The sequence below is a fragment of the Helianthus annuus genome, chromosome 15, assembly GCF_002127325.2.
Source record: "Helianthus annuus cultivar XRQ/B chromosome 15, HanXRQr2.0-SUNRISE, whole genome shotgun sequence".
Classification (NCBI taxonomy): domain Eukaryota; kingdom Viridiplantae; phylum Streptophyta; class Magnoliopsida; order Asterales; family Asteraceae; genus Helianthus; species Helianthus annuus.
This window is the reverse complement of record NC_035447.2, coordinates 40,129,408-40,138,911: the sequence shown is the minus strand read 5'-3', so window position 1 is coordinate 40,138,911 and position 9,504 is coordinate 40,129,408. Positions and strand designations below refer to the sequence as shown.

Sequence of the window (9,504 nt, the reverse complement as noted above, 5' to 3'; positions counted from 1 at the left end):
AGATTGAGAATATATACAATTAAAATTAATGGATATCCATCCATCCAACCCAAAAAAAGGTGAACCATTCATTTGTTTTTATCTACACTTAAATAAATGGAATAAGTGTTTCTACCTTCTACTTTTTCTTAAATAGTTCTCTCTTAATAACGTAGACAACATTAATCATAATGTGAAATTTAATTTCCTCAAATTCTTTAATTGTAGTGACTGTTATTGACTAAAAAAAGGAAAGTACCGAAGGTTGATGAATTTGACGAAAAATCTTGATTGGAGAAATTAGTGTCTTTAATCAAGGATTTCGAGCCTGACAACTAGGTCAAACCACCTACGGTGTTTTCCATGTGATTCGGTTCGTCGAGACCTTTCCGTCGCCTGCTCATGTGCCCCATAACTCCAATCCTAGCCCAAGTTATGTACGTTTAAAGTTTGAGTCATTTATGCTCTTTTGGTAAATCAAACATTTGCTTAGTGACCGTCATAGTCCCTTTAGACAGGGGCGGATCTACCATTTGGCCAGGGTGGGCGGCCGCACCCTTTGAAAAAAAAATTAGTGTATATTTTAGGCAAAAAACCCGACTGCACCTCTTAAAAATATGGTTGAACACCTCATCCGCACCCTCAACAAATAAGATCTAGCTCCGCCAGTGCTTATTGATGATGATATTCCTGATAAAGTAATGTTGCATTTTGGTGTAGCTTGTTAAAAAGTCCAAATCAAAGTTCCAATAAAGATGTGTTTAAGTTCTATCAAGATCTCTTGTTACTTGAACGGTGCTATTGCTTGTTCCCTTAGAATAGTTGTGTACTTATTCTTTTGATCTAATGTCACGCAATCATATATTCACACACTTAGAGGACTCGGGGCACCCCCGTGATCAGCAAGTTTAACGCGTTAAACCACAACGCAACACCGCCGCCTCTCTTTTCATAACGCGTGGAATTTTAAACGCGTTAAACCCAGCACGCGTTAAACTTTTGAGTTTTATAGGGTATGACTTGTACATTGTGCATTAATACTTGTATATTGGAATCCCCATCACTAGTGATTCCACCCCTAGTCCATTTCTATCACTAGTGATGGAAATTGGATTGATGACATGGTATTAGTTGATTGGATAGTGGGAGTGATGGAATCCATCACTAGTGATTCCACCCCTAGTCCCCTTAGGGGACTAGGGGTGGAATCACTAGTGATGGATTCCATCACTCCCACTATCCAATCAGGAAATGCCATGTCATCAACCATATTTCCATCATTAGTGATAGAAATGGACTAGGGGTGGAATCACTAGTGATGGGTATTCCAATATACAAGTATTAATGCACAATGTACAAGTCATACCCTATAAAACTCAAAAGTTTCACGCGTGCTGGGTTTAACGCGTTTAAAATTCCACGCGTTATTGTTTGAGTGGCGCCGGTGTTATAACGCGTTTTGGAAAAGAATCACGGGGATTTTCCCCTCCACCCCGTGTCCTCTTATATGGAGTATCTTAGTATGTGATACCAAGACATGATTCATTTTCACCGTCTAATCTTTGGATGACTAACTGGGTTAATTTGTAAAACTTCACATCGAAACTCTTTATCTAATTACTCAAGGATCAAGATAGACATAGAAGCGCGACCCACACTTGAAGTGTGTCATATAGCCTACGAACATGATATATGATAAATCGATAATGTTGTCAATTTCTTATAAGTTGACCTTGGAATAGTAGCGGAAAAATAGTTAAAACATATATAAAGGTGTTGTAATAATCCCTGTTAAAATTTTCAATGAAAATCAATTGAAAAAAGATACGACAGAAAGAAGTGATTTGTCGATCACCAAGAGTGGTGATGACACTTGCATTTTCCAAATTATTAAAACACATTTGGGACCACTGAGAAAGGCAGGCTCGTGCTTTGTTTTGCTTTTGTCCTTGATCACATAAATTCTCGGCTTGTCTTTTTATATTTATTATTTAATTAATATATTATATTAGTAAGTTCCAACATTTTAACATATAAGTTAATAGAAATCCCATTGATTTTGTTTTTATCTCATTTGTGACCAAAAGACCAAACAACAAAATGTCAAAATGAGTTAAAGAGATCTTAACTTTAGTTGGGGATGTGGATGCTCGAGTTTAGGCCTAGCTAGGTTGCAAGATGTAAACAAGTTAAGCTAAATCAAGTCGAGTTTGTCTAAATTCAAGCTCAACTCATTTAACTTAACACAGATCTCGAATCATTTGAAGCTCTATATTCAAAGCTTGAGCTTGACTCATTAGAAGTTATCCAAGCGGAAGCCCAACTCATTTATTATTTGGTAATTATGTAATATCTTACGAGGAGTCAAGTTCATCCTGTCTTCCACGTTTCTATTTGTTTAATGTTTTAGTTTTAGGTTCATTTAACATCTATATCTATATATATTCTAAAGTTTAGTTATATGTTCTATTTTAAAACCAAAATTTATGGTTGTTTTAAATGCACCAACCTATAATTAATTCAAGTTACATTACTTTAATCATTATAATCAATGACTTTAATTATATATCTATAATATATATTATAATATATATCTATATATCTATATACTATTATAAAAAGAAGAAGTGATGTACAATATTGTAATTTTACTACACGTATAAATTTTGAAGCATCATGTACAAGCTACTTTAAGCCATTTGGGAGAGAGTAAAATTAAAACTTTAAGACACTTGACGGGCAAACTAGGGTTTTCACCCATTGAATTGAATGGGAGTTTTGCATTAAATTATCTTTTATGTTTTCTTTTTCCAGCAGATTAAGAGCTTGCCCTTGAACCATTCGTTGTCCAGGGTTTCATTGAAAGCCACCGATTCATATTCTGTACCTACTCTCTTTACCTATATGCCGAAAATCTCAAATTCTTCAGATCACCCCTGTTTCCCCTTGGCCTCTTCCCTCTTTCCGGTACGTCTCCTCCGCCAGCCACCTCTCTAATCAGTGATTTACAATTGTGGAATTTTATTTGCATTTATAATTCTTGGTTTTGGTGTTTGATTTTGAGTTTTCTATGGTTTCAACGCATCAGACGATTGCAACAACAGAACATCAACAACAATCTTCAAGTAAGTGAATAACAGATTGATCCTAAACCCAAATTTTTCAAATTTATGTTCTAATCTAAGTGACCCCATATCCTAAGTAAATTGAAATTTGTATCTAAGTTCTCTAATTGGTGCTCTGATGTTTGAAATCAGTAATCACGTCTGGTGCTCCGGTGACTGGTAACCCCACTTTTAATCAGGTCGGTGATATGGAGGCAGATCGGGTCGTCGGTTCTACATCAATACCCCTGTATTTGGAATCCTTCTAATTCGATCAATAATACTTGAATTTCGTTCCAGAATCCAGATTATGACTATCATCTTCTACATTTCAAGGTATCTTAAACCTGCAACTTTAGTTTGCTTCACACCATTCACAGTGATATCTTGAATTCACAATAATTTATTGGGATTGAATTGAATTGATATCATATTCTTCATTTTGCTATTGTTATTTACTGCGATTGAACTGAATAGAAATATTGTTCTTCATTTTTTACATTGTTTTCAATACATGCATACAAGTTGTTCGGTGAAATGCGTGTGTGAGGCTATCATTTTAATTAAATGTGACTACAGTAAGCATTGATGTCGTAAAATTAAAAGTGTTCCCCATTGTTTGTCAGGTTTGATTATGCTACTTGGATCACAATCTATCAGTACCACAAAAAAGATTGCTCATAGTGATGATATAAGGGTTGGGTTTTAATATGGTTTTGATCTGGTTAATTCAACTTTTTATACACAATAGCCAAATTACAAAACTAAATTATCAAAAGTGATCTCGATTGGGTTTATCAAATTACTTTAACACGTGAAGCAAACCAACTTAAGAGTTTTAAATCAGTCATCCCTTTTATGATTTGATGACACATTTGAAACTTTATCCTCCTTAAGCACCGACCCATTCTATTTGCCTGGTAAAAATCGGTCCACAAGCTTTAGTTCAGTTATCCTGTGTTCAAGAGCCGACCCGATACCCGAAAGCTATAAAATTCAGGAACCGGAATTATGCCTCTACAAATGGCTAAGGTTCGGTTTCGAGTAATTTTCTGTCCGGGTCTTGAACATTCAGTATGTTTTTGACTTTTTCTTCGGTATTAGAGTGCATTTAATTCAGCATTGTATGCGCATAATAATCTTCTTTGACGCCCGGTTTAATATTTTCACCTGTATCTTTTGTAGATTAAGGGAGATGGAAAATATTAAAAATAAACGTTTACAGGCGTTAAAAAATTTTGGAGCTGAAAAAATCTTTGATGCTAATCAATGGGTACAAGCACACAAACATGAATTTAAGAAGGAGGTGTATGGGCCTGTATTAACTGAGGTTACTTCATGTTGTGTTTTGAATTTTCAGTATGGATATGTTTTTATTATTTATTTTCTTAAATTGATTTTTAATCATGCTTCAGGTCAATACGGGTTGAACAGCAACACGAGTTGTTAATATTATGAATACTTGATATTTCTTCTTTCAGTGAAATCATAATTAGAATCTTATTTATTAAAACTTATATTGTGAATACTTGATATTTTACTTGATGTCCCACAACAAATAATTATTAGATATACCTGTTTCGTTGTAAAACACACAAAAAACTGGTTTAATAGAATATTGTATTAGACATATCCAATTTTATTGTTGTACTATTGTTCCGCTAAAATCATCAACCGAAGTGTTTTTACAGAAACTCCTAAAGCGACAACTGAAATGTCCAGCCAGAAAAAATTAAAAGGTCATCCCCAACTTTCATATGCATTGTCTCACCGACCGCAATGTGGCCATGCAACTTTTTGATGTTCACCCCATTATATTAATTAGTATCCTTATTAGGCCTATAATGTAACCGTTATGCCGCACATATGTTACAAGTAAACACGTTATACAAGACGGCACGACACATGCACAAAATTCACTCGCTGGCCACACAGGATCGCCCTGAATCGGGTCCGGGATTGCTTAGTAGGTGTTATCTTCCCATTATCATGGCGGTGTTCATGATGTGGCACGCCACACGGTCAACCTTCTTACATCTACAATTAAGGCAGATGCCGAGCAGTCAGACCTCAAATTCTGTTTTAGGAATATTTCACCAACAAAGATATACACTTCGCAGGTGAATTTATTTTATTTTGATTATCATAGGTTTATTTTAATTTATATTTTATCTCAAATTGAGTATATCCAAATAAATAACTTACAAATGGGCCAAGTTGGAGTTGACCAAAAGTGGAGTTGCTTTGTGTCCCAGTTCTATTAGTTTTTTTTTTTTGCACGTTTGGGTCTTACAACATGAGAAAGTAGTAAGGGAAAAATGGTCAAAATCATTTTTTTGTTATTGTATGACAAGAAGCGACCCCCCCTGATTTTTGTACGAACATAACCTTTATAATACTCTAATATTTTTATTTAAAAAATGCATCATAATGTTTAATAATTGCAAAATTTTTAAGTAAAAAGGAATAACATGAGAGAATGCGTCCACATAAAGGTTATATTATCATATAGGGTGAGAGTTGGCTACAAAGTCCATTTTTCCTACAAAGTGTATAAAGTCATAAAACACCATAATGTCAACCATAAAACACGCTCAAAACCCATAAATAACATTGTGGAGATTACTAAAACACCATATTTGTGGGTTTTGTGTTGTGTTTTGGATGATAAGGCTTTGATTATCAGATGACTAACATTAGTGTGTCTTAGGTTGATTATCATGTTGTGTTTTATATTCATAGTTGTACGATGGCATGTTTGAAGTTTTAAGGAATTTTAGGGTTTGGATATTGTGTTTTAGTGATCTTCACTATGTTATTTGTGGGTTTTGAGTGTGTTTTATGACTGAAATTGTGGTGTTTTAAGACTTTGTACACTTTGTAGAAAAAATGGACTTTGTAGCGGAACCCCACCCTTATCATATATATCGTCTTGTGAATTATTCATAACCATCTAAGCATCTTAAGTATCATGATAGAGGGGCTTCGCTTAGGTTACACCATCTTACTATCATATGAATCATCGATAAATATTTACTCAAATAGCACATAGGTTTACATTATGCCTTTTTGACTGGTGGTGCTACCACAAAGCGCCGAATGATGAGTGGACTTTGGTCAAAATAACCATGGTCAAATGACTAACTTAAAAAAACGGTTTTTGTTTTAAAAATCTATAATATATTCGCACTTTCGTACCGTGTCACACACTATCTATATCAGTCGTCGTTCAAGGAAAAAAACAATAACTATTATGCATGTCGTGCATCGCACGGGTATTCCCCCTAGTTAAATTTATATTTAAGATAACATTTACATTTCATTTACAATTAGTTTGAAATCAGCCTATCCCACTATCCAATTTAAATTTATTTTAATGGTTTTTGGTCAATGTAAAACATGTGTCAATATTCTTTTAAGCATATCTCTCTCGGTTGCTATACTGAACCAAAATAGATATCAACCGAAACTCCGCAGCATAGCGAGGGTAATCATACTAGTTTAGGACAATAGTCAAAATGGAGATGTGATTAGAAAGAAGGTAGTTTATAATGAAAAGATGTTATGTAATCCTCAAGAAATCTCATATACCCAAGAGTGTAATATTTAAAATCAACAAAAACAATTACCCACATGCTATTTTCATTTCATTTTGAGTAAACTACGATTTTGGTCCCTGAGGTTTGGTCACTTTTGCATTTTAGTCCAAATTTGAAACCTTTTACATCTGGGTCCCTATGGTTTCATTTTTGTTGCCATTTTAGTCCAAAAACAAAATCAACTCATATTTCTAAAAAAAGAACCTGGTTTTTTGTCCTTTTCTGAAGGGTATTTTGGTCATTTTGACTGCCCAACTACCCACCCCACCCACCCCACCCCACCCCTTTTCTTCTTTCCCTCTTTTGATTACAGACCAAACCGGTCAAACTATTTCTCTCTCTCTCTCTCTCTCTCTCTCTCTCTCTTTAAACACACAGCTCTATCTCAACCTTCATCTACCACCATCACCATCTCCTACCTCCCACCACCACCACCACAACCATCGACTGCCACCTCAGTCTTCACCGAACTCATCTACACAGAACCACCACCCTAACCCTAACCAAACAGCCAACCACCACTGTCCAGCCATCGCCGCCCCAACCCATGCTCTCAATCAGATCTCCACTCATGATTCCGGTGCCTCCAATCTTGCCGATCTTTATCCTCCGCCGCAGTCTGGTTCGAGTTCGAATCTCGCTCCACCGCCTCCTGAATCGAATAGTGATGATCAAACTCCGCCGCTATCGCCACCACCGTATTCGAGGCTATTGTTGCTGTTAACATTACATCTGAATAACTGTCATCTGAGACACGTTGTCGGAGAAAGGTGGGAGACGGTCCCGCTCAGCGATGGATGATAGTCAATATGGGTCATTCCATGGTCAAGAAAGGGTACGGGTTCGACAATATGGGAAATCTTGTAAAGATCTGATGGCTCTGTTTAAAAACCAAGAGATTCAAGCTCACAACGGGTTGATCTGATGATTGTTTTTATAAGTGTTGTGATTGGAGATGATAATTGCTGATAAAACAGCGGCAGAGAAAGCTGAAAACAGGTACAATAGGAAGCCTCTGGTTGCCATGGATGCTTTATTTTTGTGTGCTCTGTTTTATGAAAAGAAGAAATGAACGAAGAAGATGACAATTGGGGTAGGCATGTTATCCCTCCATTGGCACATGAATTTATAGGTGGGACCCACAAAAAGTTAAAAGCTTTAAATATGCTGGGGTGGGGGTAGGGGTGGGGTAGGTAGTTGGGCAGTCAAAATGACTAAAATGCCCTTCAGAAAAGGACAAAAAACAAGGTTCTTTTTTTTTAGAAATATGAGCTGATTTTGTTTTTGGACAAAAATGGCAACAAAAATGAAACCACAGGGACCCAGATGTAAAAAGTTTCAAATTTGGACTAAAATGGCAAAAGTGACCAAACCTCAGGGACCAAAATGGCAGTTTACTCTTTAATTTTAGTTGTTTTATTAATTTACGATGTATATTTATTGGTCAGAGTGCGAACATATATACGATGTAATATTTAAAATTGCGACATAACATCAACGTTGGGGGGGAGGGGGGGGGAATTGCAATTATTTCGTTAGAGAGGGTCGGAGTGCCAATTGGCCTAAACCCCAGGTAATTGCAGTTTACTCTTTTATTTGAATTAAAGAAAATAAATACCCCCACTTCTTCTTCTACATCCTTCTCTCTAGATCTCTTCTGCAAAAAAAAAAAAAAAAAAAAACCACCATCCATCACCACCTCCACCACCATCAATCTCCACCACCGCCACCATCTATCTCCACCTCCACCATCTATCTCCACCCCCGAAACTCCCCTTCATCCTGATTTCAGAACTGAACCATCAAAATTAACAACAATCAAGCCATAATTAAACCTATACAAACACAAAACCCTAACAATTCAAACACAACAAGCGAAAGCCTGATCGCATACAATAAACAGAACATGAAGTCATTATCAATTGAAATTATATCTACAATTCAGCCTTTAAACTTAACCAAAATAGCAATGATCATGCTGCGATTAAACCTATACAAACACAATTACACAAAACCCTAAAAATTCAAACAGAAGACATGAAAACCTGATGGCATACAGTAAACAGAGCATGCAAATATGCAATCATAGCCAATTCACAAAACATCTGCATTTCACACTTCAAATTTCATCAAAACTAACAACAATCAAGCCACAATCAAACCTACACAAACACAAACCCCTAAAAACTCAACCACAATGCACAAAAACCTAATCACACAAACCAAAACCTAATCGACTGTCACCACCGTCAAGATCATCATCATCATCATCAACATCGTATCATCATCGTCATCAACATCGGAAAAATGACATCACCGGAACAAAAGGGGCGTCGGAAATAAAAAAGAAAAATGTTTCCAGTCGACGGAACAGAGCATGCTAAGTGTGAAGGTGGAGGTGAAGGTGTGGTGTTGCCGGAGAACCTCGTCGGAGAAGACGAGAGTGAGAGGGAGGAGGAGGGTGGTCGTGGTGTGGTGGATCTCTGCTAATTTAAGAGGGTTTGGGTGGATCTCTGCTATTTTAAAAGAGAGAAGAGAGAAACAGAGGGGTCTTTAAATAAAATAAAAAATAAGAAAATGACCATTTTACCCCTGAGAAAAAGGACAAAAATCAGGATTTTTTTGGAGAAATCTAAGCTGACTTTACTTTTGGACTAAAATGGCAATAAAATTGAAACCATAGGGACCCAGATGTAAAAGGTTTGAGTTTTAGACTAAAGTGACCAAACCTCAGGAACCAAAATTTCAGTTTACTCAAAATATTAAGTTTTGAACCAGTAAGATGTCTAAACCATTAAGAGCCAGTATAATGATTAACCGTT

At 36.2% G+C, this 9,504-nt stretch overlaps 1 long non-coding RNA gene across 1 annotated transcript; it reads left to right on the top strand.

Annotated features, from left to right (window-relative positions):
- The first annotated feature begins 2,838 nt into the window (after positions 1 to 2,838).
- Positions 2,839 to 3,537, top strand: LOC110909617. Its single transcript, XR_002575489.2, has 3 exons — positions 2,839 to 2,946; positions 3,068 to 3,104; positions 3,237 to 3,537. It is a non-coding gene; the product is annotated as an uncharacterized LOC110909617 (long non-coding RNA).
- The last annotated feature ends 5,967 nt before the right edge of the window (positions 3,538 to 9,504 follow it).